This window comes from Podarcis gaigeae, assembly GCF_964106915.1.
Source record: "Podarcis gaigeae genome assembly, chromosome: 8".
In the NCBI taxonomy this organism is placed as follows: domain Eukaryota; kingdom Metazoa; phylum Chordata; class Lepidosauria; order Squamata; family Lacertidae; genus Podarcis; species Podarcis gaigeae.
Window position 1 is genome coordinate 44,461,281 of NC_139684.1, and position 12,649 is coordinate 44,473,929.

Consider the following 12,649-nt stretch of genomic DNA (forward strand, 5'->3'; position numbering starts at 1 on the left):
GTGGATGGGGGAGAGGGCTTATTCCATCATCTTTGTAGCTTTTGCAGGGAAGTCATTTTGCCTTTGAAGGCCAACGGAATTGTAGAAATCTGCTCCTGGGCAACAGTCTTTCCTCACTGATGGGTACCAGGAGGTTTGAAGGTTTAAGGCTAAGCCCTATAGGTGGTTGGAATCTTATTTCAAGGTCTCTTACAGATCCCACAGAAGCAAGCCTGTGCCCTTTGCTTAACGCAGTGCATTCCTATGGGGTGCCCAAAGCAGCTACCACAACAGTGCAAGGGGCAGGGTGGGAAAGTCACTCGTCCTACAGTAGCATGGATTACACTCTCCTCTGGAAACAGCTCCCTGTTTTTCTATCTCTCTGTCTGAAAGGGTTTTCTCTTTTCCGTGATGGCTTATTCTTGCCTTGTAATGCAGATTCACTGGCCTCACAGTGGAGGACTTGCATTGATGGCCAGGGGCCAGAACCAGGGACTTTGAGTGGGTGGCTTCCCTTGAAAATGCTGTCTGGGGAAAATAAGGCTCTTTGCAAGGTGTGCAAGGAGATAAGGTCCTAGGACGAGGCTCCTGGGTGCTTGTGAACCTCCTCAGTGTTTCACTGCTTGCTATGGAGAGGGACCATATGATGGAGCACATGCTCTGCAGTTCGAGCAGGGCGGGGAACCTGTCATTCCTTCCAGGTGGCGGGCCACAGTTTCCCCACTTCTGCCCTAGAAGTTTCGTGTTCCATCCCTGGCATCTTTAGTTTATAAACAGTACGTGAGACTGCGCCTGCGACCCTGGAGAACCACTGCCAGCCAGGGAAGACAACACTGGTCTAGACTGACGAATAGGTTGGCCTCTTGCAAAGCAGCTTCTGATGTTCACGCAGCAATATTCTCGGGCTCCTTGAACAGCTCTGTTTACAATAAAAAAACATTTCTATGCTCTTTGCTAAACATTTTTCTCCACCACCCCCCGACCTTTGTGCCTTTGGTGAGGATGAGCAGCAGTTTTACCTCTTTAGAGGCCCAAAATGTTTCAGTGCAGATTCGCTTGGATCCTGAATGCAGCACCCCTCCGCTCTGAAAATGTTGTAACCTTTTTTTGGGCAGGGTGCAGTCACCCCTTCAGTACCTCTTCAAATAACTGCACTTTTCAATACTCAGAGGACAAATCTGATTTTATCTCTACTGGAACATTTGGGAATCATCAGTAGAAATAAAATCAGATTTGTCTTCTGAAAGGACAGCTCAAATAGGAGAGCACATTTGTTTCAATTCACAAGCTCTTGGGGGTCAATTCCTGGCATCTTGAATAAAAGGATATCAATGTCAGGGATGGGAGTGATTCTGCTTTGCCTGAGTTTCTGGAGAACTGCCAGTCAGAGTTAGTGCTGAGCTAGATGGATTAATGGTCTGTGTGGGTATAAGGCATCTTTCTATGTTCAGCATATTAGAAATGACTCATAATACAACATTCAACCTAAGTCCTGGTTCTAGATGTGTTGAAGAATAACCAGTCTTCAAAATCTGCAAATTAAAGTAATCTACAGAGTAGGCTTGTAAGTCCTACAGCAGCCAATACTTGCAGCAGTCAAAATTGAGGGATTACGAATCTAGAGTAATCTTTACCAATCCTACATGCTCTCTAATCAGGTGGTCTCTAAGGACCAAACAGCAGCTTTAAAGTGATTTGGGTGATGATTTTCATCTGGAAAATGGAAGGGAAGGGAACTTTTAACCTCCTCCCACAATGCCTTAGTCCCAGCCAGATTCCCTTTCCCTCACAATCCCAGATCTCCCACTGTTAGATCTAGTTGTGCATCGTTGGCTCTTACAAAAAGAAACCTCTAATGGCCTCTAGAGGGCAGACTCTGAACAGAAGTGCACCAGAGTCCTGAACTCTACTTGCATCTGCTGCTGCTGCTGTGTGCTGGGTTGCTTGATGTATTAAACCTGACAGACACAGCACTCTTCCCTTTCTCTAATCCCCTAAGAGGCATCTGGAAAACATTTAAGACAAAAGCAAATGGTCCTTTCTGGGTTTGGAATGAAAAACTATGCATGTTGCTGTTGCCAGATTGTGTAGGGTGTGGATTGCTTGGCCAATCTCTCCCTGAGATGTGCTGTGTGCAGGTGGCTTCATAGGAACATCTACAGCCAAGACCAGAGCAGAGATGGTTTCCCGTCCACCTTTCAGTGTGTTACAACATCTTGTTCTCCAGACTCCTCCTTTCCCCCTCCCTTTGGAGAAATCCGTTTGAGGCTCTGTCCTTCCTCTTGTTCTGATGCTGGAGGTGGTGGCAGCACCTATATTTCTGCCAACATCGCTACCGGGCAGCCTTTGCGAAGCTGGTGCCTCCAGATGTTTTGGACTGCACAGCCACTGTAGTTGTAGTTCAAAACCTGGAAGGCACCAGCTTCACAAAGGCTGCACACTGCAGCAGGCTTAGCCATGCTGATGAGTGCAATGGGAGTGAGGTGTCCTATCCCTTGCATCAAGGGGAAAGAGAGCTTGTTTGAAGCCTCTAAAATGTGCTGTGTGGATGAAACAGCAGGGCAAGTGCCCACTGAAAGCCAGGGGCCTAGCTAGAGTTTGCTGGTTGCCCTCCTGCTGTGTGCCCTTGGCTTGCCCCTGGAGAGCAGTTGCTCTCAGCCAGCCAGCTCAGTGTCTCATTTCCTTCCCCCTGCTGTGCTCAGCTGCCAAGAGGAATCCAGCAGCTGCCCCACAAGGTTGCAGGATGCCTGCCGTCTAACTTGTATCGGCTCATTTCCTTTCAGATCTCCCTAGGGTGCCCCCCTCCACCTTGGCTCCAGTGACTCTCTTCCGTGACACTTAACCGGGGCTTATGCTCCCTCTTTGGCTGTTGTGGGTGCTTGCAGAAACTACCAGCTGGCCTCTTGCCATCCTTAGGAAGATATTGGCAGTTACTTGCTCCTGTGGCCTTTCAAGACCATCCACCCCACTACACAGGCACAATTGTAGGTCTCCACAGGGCAACTGAGCTTAATGGAAACTGCAGCAAGTTGTTGAGTAATGGACATTTAAGTGTGGAACAGCCTTGGGAACTCCATGGCCATTTTTTTTAAAGGCTGATAAGGAAGTAGAAGTCTCTTTATTCTTAATTCCCATGGAACAATGAGAATATTTAGTTATTAATGGGGTTGCTTTGTGTTCCACTTTACACTCCTCTGTTTGAAGGGCTGCTGTTTAGTTTAAAGATGAATCCTAAGAAGGGAGATCAGGGGCCTTGAATTTGCCCATCCATATTTAGTGTCTGGACAGCACACTGTGCATGCACGTAGGTCGCCTAGTCACAATCTCTATGGTGGTGAGGTACAGTATTAAATTATACTAATTATTTTTCAATTTACATGTCTAAAATAGCACATGCACTTCTGTTTCTCCTTTCATCCTCTTTTTGTATGTGTGATGCATTTCCTCTTTCTTTGTGATATGTAGCGGTAAGTTTGCCACCCTAATCAGTGCACCCCTATCATTTTCCTGCTGAGGAGTTCAAGGCAGCCATCATGGCTCCTTTCCACTTTCATTTTTATCCTCAGAATAACCCTTTGAGGTCAATTAGACTGAAAGATGGTGACTGCTCCAAAGTTACTCCTGGGTTGAAACTAACCACTGTACTGTACTGATTCTCTTCTGAGCTGGGGTAGAACAGAATTCACAAGTGGGATTGCCAAGAAATTCTTGTAGGACAGAGCGTTTCCCGTTCAGAATTCCAACCATAACCACCACCACTTCCTCCCCATTTCCTCCCAAACAGTCAGCCATCATTTTGTGTTCTGGGTTTTTCAACAGCTTATTTGTGCAAATCTTGGGATTCTTTCCCAAGTCTGCTACCAGCTCTCTCTTCTGTATGGGCAGTGCTGTTTTGGCAATTTAAGCAACAGCACTTGTAGCCTGAACATTGGAAATAAAAGGAATGACACCACTGTGTGTTGAAGGGAACTGCATGCTCAGCTATGGTTGCAGGAAGATGCTGCTTCTGTACCACTCCCTTTTCACCATTCCATCACGACGGTGAACCTGGCTTCAGGTAGTGACTAGGTTTAGCCAAGCAATGTTATGTTGCCTCCTGGTGGTGGGGTGCAGCTCTTCCCCCATATATGTTGCAATGTTACATGTGGAGTTGCTGTGGATACCAGGTATATAGATTGCATAAGAGCCCAGTAGACACTGCTAGTGTTTTGTAGCAACTGGTGTCATAGAAGGCGTGCTGTGTAATAATCATCTCCCTCTGGGCTTCCTGCACAAATTCATGTCTTCCCTCCCCTGCAAAATAAGGTTCCCTACTGGTACTACAAGCAGAACTTACTTGAATACCAGAGAAAGCATCTGAGCATGTGCAGAACGCCCTTCCTTTACCATTGAATAATTTCAACCAGTTCTAGAACCAGCTACCCTGTGAGCTAGAGAGGAACAGGGAGCCAGCTGTCACCGACTGTCTCTAAATGGCCTGTTTTTACTAATTTAATTATACATTATTCATAATACTATTCATTTTTCATATATCTTATGCAAGTTGCTCTGGGAGATTGTTGTTTCAAGAGGGGGCTAAAAATGCTGTGGAGAAATGCATACCTATATTAAAAAGGGGGAAGTGCTTCCAGAAAAAGAGATTAAATTTTGTTTACACACTTGTAAATTCCAAAGGTCCCTATTTACTCAGGTAAAAGTTCGTTTTCTGTCCCCTGTCCTTATTTTCGTTTCCTTAGTGGTTCCTTGTTCCTATTTTCTCAATGTGAATTGCTAAATTTGCCATTATTTAAGTTGCAGGCTCTCCCACAGGGCTATAGATGTTAAGGCTGCAATCCTACAAAACACTTAGATTCTGAATCATTGAGTGAGAATACAACTTCTGTGTCATTTAGTCTAACACCTGCTCAATCCAGGATCTGCAATGCAAGATACGTACAACTTCACCACCGAAGATGAGATAGCATCCTCTGCTACATCTGTGGCAGCAGGCTAGTTGCAGAGTGGGGGGCTGGCGGTGGGACAGGCCATGTAACATACACAGCTTAAGAGGAACACCAAGGTGTCTGCTGCCCCCAGCATCTGTAACCTCAGGCCATTGCCTCACTTTGCCTAATGATAGAGCTGGCCCTGCTTGCAATTTTATGCAGTTGTGCATGCATGCAAACAGGATGCATTTCAGCTGCTCTGATACTGTTTTGTACCCTTGAAAACCCATGCACAGAAAAATCTCCCCTCTTTTAAATCTGCGCAGGAGGGACCACTGCAAAGAGCAAGGACATGCAGCGAGGAGTCCTTTGACAAGGTGTAACAGCAGTGGGTGGGGTGAGCCCGCAAAGCGATCTTCGGCATGAGAAGCAGGGTGTTTACAAGCATGGCCCTATTTCCATCCCACAAATGTTGCAGGGCATGCTCTCCAGATGGCTTCTGGCATTAGCCTCCCTTTGCCGCTGCTGAAACAAAAGTCGTGGTGTTCCAGTGTGATAAATAGGATCAGAGCTGCATAATAATAGAATCTCCATTAGCCCAGATATAACATGATGCTAGCTGACAGACCACACCCAAGGACTGCAGACCTCTCAGATTTTGTGCTGAGCAAGCCAGGAGGAAGGGAGTGACTTGGTGACACTACGCCAAGCACCAGAGAACAGGGTGTGGAAGACAGATGTGCACCCCATGGATCAGCCTTTGTCAACCAGGTGCCCTCCAGATGTCTGGGCTACAGCTCCCATCAGCCCCAGCCAGCTATGCTGCCATGGTTGTTGATCTGATCATCAGTACGTTCTACCTTTTGAGTGCAGCTCCTAAGATCTGGCTGTTTCTGGCCTCTGCTGCCAACAGATCGATCAATGCAGGCTGGCTCAAAGCCCAAGGCATTGCTGGGAAATCTAATTAAGGCAATTGGTTTGTAGGGTGGTGTAAACCAGCAAGCTTTGCTTTAGAGTGCTATACTGTCAGCCAAGGACAGGAGTGGAAGATCTGCCCAGCTCCCTGAAAGTGGGCTTGGCTTAGCTACGCACCAGTTTGGGAGGAGGCAAGCTTGAGGGATATGGGGGCTGCCTCTAATGATATGTGGGTGTGCAGTTAGGATAGAGGCGCAGCTAGGTAACTTCGGGTTTAAGATTCTATGTTCTTACAAGGGGGCTTTGTAATGTGTATTATTCCAAAATGTGGTGTGCAAGCCTTACTGTGTCTGCCCAACCCTCTTGCTCCTTCTGGTGAGGAGTGGGACTCTGGACTTCTGCTTGAAAGTATGGACTTGATGGCACCGCTGTTAGGGTACGGAATCTGACTCCTGGATGGGTGGTTTGCGTAAGGCTGCACTTACTAAGGTCTCTGGGCAGCTAGCAAATCTTCCCTAGACTTGCACAACCAGTTCTTTTAAGGCAGGAGAGGTGTGGGAGGTTCATTCTGGTAGGTGCAGCAAGGAAGGTAGACATTTATGCACTGCCAAAAAAAGAGGGAATATAGTGTCACAAAAGAGAGCATGGATTTGCATAAAATGTGCACATGCTAATTTATCTGTATAGATGCATTTTTTTAAAAAGGTCACCATTTTAAAGACAAATGCAACACATCTCACCACAGTGGGAGAAGACCTGTGTGGCAGCACAGATAGCTGTCTAGGTGCTAACTTTTGATGGGCACCTTCAAGGACCCCTGGTCTCCCTTCATAGGGTTGTTCATCTTTAAACTGGATCTGGGCTGGACAGCCCTTCAAATAGTACAGGGGTGGGAACATGGTGCACTCCCAGTATTGTTGGCCTACAGCTCACATCATCCCTGACCATTTTCCTGGCTGCCTGAGGCTGATGGGACATAGAATCTGACAATATCTGGAGGCCCACAGATCCCCCACTCCTGAAACAGAGCACTCTTTCAAATAGGATGCTGCCAACTTACAGACCTTTAAATTTCCTTCTGTAAAACAAATACCATAGGTCTTGCTGATTTGAGAATCTCAGCATCCTTTATTTACCTGCCACTCCTTCCACGTTTGAAAAATCAGGGTCTGAGAGGGGTGAACAGTGACTTGAACCTCAAAAATGGTTAAACAAAGTTGTTGCTGTCTGCCAATCAAATGGCAAATGCCTTGGAGAGTCTGTGTTTTGTGGATTTCTAGTGCTAAAGTTGGCAACCTGATCCTCTCAACTTTTCTTTATTCAAAAGCTAGTGACTAGTCCACATCTTTAGACGTATTTTTGGCAGCAACTAGTGAAAAGCTCAGAAAGCTAGTTGATGTGGGCAGTCCAAATGAAAGGGGCATTAGCGCAGCTCCCCTTTTCCTCACTTAGTGAAAACTTCCTCTCTGTCTCTATCAGCTTCAATCTTTAGGAAAACTCTTCCTCTTTTGCTCTAAATGAATGACATACAGTAACTGTATAAATGACGTGAAGCTAAACAAGCAACATGGAGTTCGTTTGCATCACTTCTTAATCTGCTGGTTGGGGGTTCACAGGAGACCCTACAGCCCTGCTCAGAACTAGGCAATTAGAAAACCTTCAGTCCTGCAGAGATGGATCTGCCTTAGGGAGTTCACCTAAGGGTCAGAGCCAACCGTTTTCTAAGCTGGGAATGAGCTTGGAGAGTCATTTCCCAAGGGAGCCCTTTTGCATGGGGAATGCCTGCTTTCCCTTCCTGCTGAGAGTCATAGGTGACACCTCTGGGACCCTGGGATGCAGCTGATGGGCTGGGGCGGGCTGGCTCAGCCCTGCCCGGTTGCTAGCTGCACAGGGCCTGCTGCCGTGGAGACGCCTTTGCTTTCACTACAGCCGAAAACATTTCTCCTCTCCTCTGTTGTGCAGCCTGTTTGTTCTGTTCTTGGCATCCTTTCCATTCAGAGCGAAACAATACCGCATGTGAAAGGCAGTGACGGCTTGTACCGTCCATTGACCTCTCCCACCCCATCCCCAGCTTACTGCCTGCTTCCCTCCCCCACAGTCCAAGAGGCGAGGCCATAGCGGAAGCAGCAGCAGCAGCAACGCTTTGATCTAGATGTTCCCTGACACCATGGAGATCCCTTCTATGGGGCCCAAACAGATATCTCTGGTCCCTTTTGGTCTCCTGCTGCAGGAGCCTCTGGATTCCTGATGGTGTGTGTCACACAAACGACCTGCCCTGCTCCCACAACTGCTTGCAGGCCTGGCTAGGAGCGCGGGCGGCTTCTTCCCTTGCCTGGCTGAATAAGCAAGGGAGAGAAGGCAAGGAGAAAGAAGAAGTTGTGTTGTAAGTCCCAGAGTAGTAGAGAGCCACAGTTGGGAATTGTTCAGCTGCCTTCATGCGACACCATCAGACTTGAAGCTCGAGCCTGAATCCCATTAGCTGGAATTGAGGAGGTCACAGAACTAGGAGTTCCGGCCACATCAGCTCAGCCTCTGCCTGACTGTGGGAATAGAAGAATGAGCCAATATGCATTTTGTTCCTTGCTGACATCAGCCACTATCACAAAGACTACCAACGCCTCTGGTCAATGTTTCAGTCCTCTGGTTCTTGGGTGCTCATTTAGAAGGGAACAGGGTTATAAATGCGCTGCACTCCTTTATTAGGTTGTTTGTGAAGGAGAAACATAAAAGTTTGCCAGGCACAATCATTTTTTCCAGGCAGAAAGAGCAAATTATGACACACACCCTGCCCTCAGGTTCACAACAGCAGAAGAGAAAAAGAGGGTGAGGAGGGAAGAGGAAAACCAGAACATTCAGGTACCCAAAAATGTTCTGCTTGCAGAATGACTTGGTCAAACAGCCCTGGAGGAGACAGTTCTAAGTGAGCAGCCAAATGGCAAGAAGTCCTATCGATTGGTGGTTGGTCACCATTTGGACTAGTGGGTCAGGAGACAGGGAGCCTAACAGCAGGTGAAGTCAGTGCCAAGGTTAGGCAGAGCCAGCTCTTTCTAGTTTTGTCCCCATCCACCTCCCTGCTGAGATCTACAAGGGGCAACACTGAGGATGAGGAAGCTGATAGGCTGGGCCAACCCCTGGACTAGATGCAAGTGTAAAGGCAGGCAGGCAGGTGGAGGCAGACTGAGCGCAGAGCCCCATTTGCCCAAATGGAACAGCCTCCATTGGTCCTAGCTAACCTGATGGAGAGGTCTGTGTCCTCATCTCCCTCTCCCTCTGCCTCAGCCTCAGTTGCTGATTGTCATGCAGGTTTTGCCTAACAACGGTGTCCTGCCCTAAACAAAACAGTTACACAATGGGTAGCCAGAGGCATAACACCTAAGCACAGCCCCTTGCGAACTTAGCTGCAGCCTTGACTTAAGTTAGGGTGTTTCTGTGGATAGGATAGAAGCTGTTAAAACTCTCACATGGTTTTGGAAACCAGGCCAGGCCACCACTCCCAGTGGTCAACCAGCCATGGCAATGGCAGTGTACAGCCTTTGAATTCTGTTCGTTTTCTCAGCTCATCTGAGCTTTGCAGTGTGAGAACCCTCTGTGCTATTTTCAACTAGGCCTCTCCCTTAGTTTTCAAACTGCATCGCAAAAGAGCCCAGCAGGATCATACCAAAGGCCCATCAGGCCAGCATCCTGCTCCCACACGGGTCAACCAGATCTCTCTCTCATAATACAGTGGAACCTCAGTTCCCAAATGCCTCTGTTGTCGTACGTTTCGGTTTTTGAACGCCAAAAAACCGGAAGTAAATGCTTCTGTTTTCAAATGTTTTTTGGAACCTAAACGTGTGATGCAGCTTCCACTGAGTGCAAGAAGCTCTTGCAACCAATGGGAAGCTGTGCCTTCGTTTTCAAACATTTTGGAAGCTAAACGGGCTTCCGGGATGGATTTCATTTGAGAACCAAGGTACCACTGTACTAAAATTCAGGGTCTTCCAATGCTGGAAGATTCAGGAGAGACAAAAAGAAAGCACATCTTTACATTTAAAACTATGGAACTTGCAGTGATGGCCAACAAAGAGGCAGTGATGGCCAACAAACTGGATGGCTTTAAAAGAGCAACAGCTACCTCTGGACAACCTTGTGCGTACCATGGGAAATCAGCTATGTCCTGCCGGTCCCGATTATGGAGATCACACACACAACACACTTCATGGGTGCTTTAGCACCTGAGGGTGCTGGTTGGTGACCCCGTCATACAACCCCCCAGGCTGCTTAATTAGAGCTGATTTGGAGCTCTTGCGAAACAAGCCCACTTCCCCTAAATATTGTGCTTTTTGCAATAAGGAAATAAAGGAAAATGCAATGAAAAGTGTGGATAACACTTGCTTGACGCAACTTCATCTAATTTTCCATAAACAAATCAAGATGAAAATTCAATAAACAGGTTGTATGGAAGTGACCATTATAAAAGGCAGTATTTGTTAAATAATAAAAAAAGAAAATGTGTTTTGCTTGAAAACAACCTTCTTCAGAATCACTGATTGAAAATAAAGATCGTATTAGCTTGAGAAAAGAACCTCACTTCTCACTTGCAATCAGTGCCCTTGAAGGTAGTTTTGAACCAAATGCATTGGAGTATGTATTTCTTGATATTTTACAAGCCCGCAGTTTGATTTTTAGCACTACTTAGAGGCCAAAATCTCCCTTCTTTTGCTTCTCTCAGTTCTAGTTGTACCCCATTATTTTTCTTTGCAAAATCCAGTGTGACAGCCTTAGATCCTCTACTACTCTGAACAAGCTTCTCTTTCTCTGGGATGCAAAGGCAAACCTCTTAAGGGGTGAACCCTAGGCATCCTCTTTTAGTGCTTATTATATGTGGGAGGGCAACTGGAACTTCTGCTCTGCATAGGCAAATGGGAATTGGATCCCAGTGTGTGGGGGAACAGGCATATAGCCAGTGGTTTGACTGCCGAGTCCCAGGCAGGTAACTGAGACACTAGAAATCCTATTCAAAATCCCCCTACATTTCTGATGTGTTCACCAGCCTTGAAAAATGTGCAGGTACTCTTCAGAACCTTTAGGACTGGAAGACTGCTTTTTGTTATGTTTAGGAACCTAAGGTTATTCATATTCTGAATTGTCTGCAGTAGCAAGTTTTCTGTACTTGAGGAATAGAAACAGTCCTGGGTACTATCTATAGCTTACTCACCTAATGTTTTGATTTAAGATGGCATAAATCACACATTTAAAAGCTTGATGTACAGATAAAAAATAGCCCAGCTAATCAATGGATCCTGACTGTTCAAAGAAAGTGCTCTCTCCTTGTAACATAGTGCTTTTAATTTCTGCTTGCTAGATGGCACAGTCAGTTTAATAGTCCTGTGTGGGATTTGTAATGGGACAAGAACACATTTTTGTGGGAGCCAAAGACAAACATCTCCTGTTGATGGAAACGTCTTCTCTTTTGCTGCAATCCTGTGCACACTTACCTGGAAATAAATCTCACTAAACTCATTTGGACATGTAAAAAGCCTTGTGCTGTTGAAGTACTTAGACTCAAAAGTACTTCAACTTTTGTTAAAGTCTTTGTTTTGAGAGCTGGTCCTACCATTAAGCAGAGTGAAGCAAACATCCCAGGGGGCAGAGGTCAGGGGGCAGCAGCAACAACCCCCCCACCAGTTCCTCTGGAGTTCCCTCTGTTCTCTTCTGCTGCCACAGAGTCTGTGCTGAAGGAGCATCTCCACCCCCATTGTTCAACCCGGACACTGAGGTCCAGTGCCAAGGGCCTTCTGGTGGTTCCCTCACTGCGAGAAGTGAGGTAACAGGGAACAAGGCAAAGGGCCTTCTCAGTAGTTGTGCCCGCCCTGTGGAATGCCCTCCCATCAGATGTCAAGGAAACAACCAGCTATCTGACTTTTAGAAGACATCTGAAGGCAGCCCTGTTTAGGGAAGTTTTCAATGCTTGATGTTTTATCGTGTTTTTAATATTTTATTGGGAGCTGCCCAAAGTGGCTGGGGAAACCCAGCCAGATGGGTGGTGTATAAATAATAAATTATAATTATTAAATGTGACCTGTTGAACAAAGAAGCCACACTGGTTGCTCTACCTGGCCCCACTGGTAGTGGCTCTTCATGATTTCAAGCAGGGTATGCATGCATATCCTGTCCCCTCACAGCCTTACCTGGGATGAAACTTCGGACCTTCTGCCTGCAAAGGAGATGCTCTACCACTGCATTATAAACCTTGCCCTGTGACTTCTAAGCACTGAAATGGCTGGGTGAGGGGGCAGGATATGCATGCAATCACTTGTTTTCCTTAGAGGAACTTAGAGCTCCTAAGAGCTCAGCGGCAGAGCATGTAGATGGTTCCAGGCATCGCCAGACAGGCCTGTGAATGTCTCTCCCACCTGAAACCCTGGAGGGCCACTGTCAGTCACTGAGTCAGATGACCAATAATCTGGAAACCAAGCCATATGAGGAATGGCTGAGGGAGTTGGGTATGTTTCGCCTGGTAAAGAGGAGACCGAGAGGAGATAGGAAGGATAGCCATCTTCAAATATCTTAAAGGGCTGTCACATGGAAGATGGAGCAAACTTGATTTCTCCTGCTCTGGAATCTAAGACCCAAACCAATGGATTCAAGTTACTAGAAATGAGGAAGAAATTTCTGGCAGCACGAGTTGTTTGAGAGTGAAACAGACTCCCACAAGAAGTGGTGAACTCTCCTTCCTTGGAGGATTTCCAGCAGAGGTTGGGTGGCTCTCTGTCCTGGATGTTTTAGTTGAAATTCCTGTATTGCAGGGGGTTGGACTAGATGACCCTTGGGATCCCTTCCAACTCTAT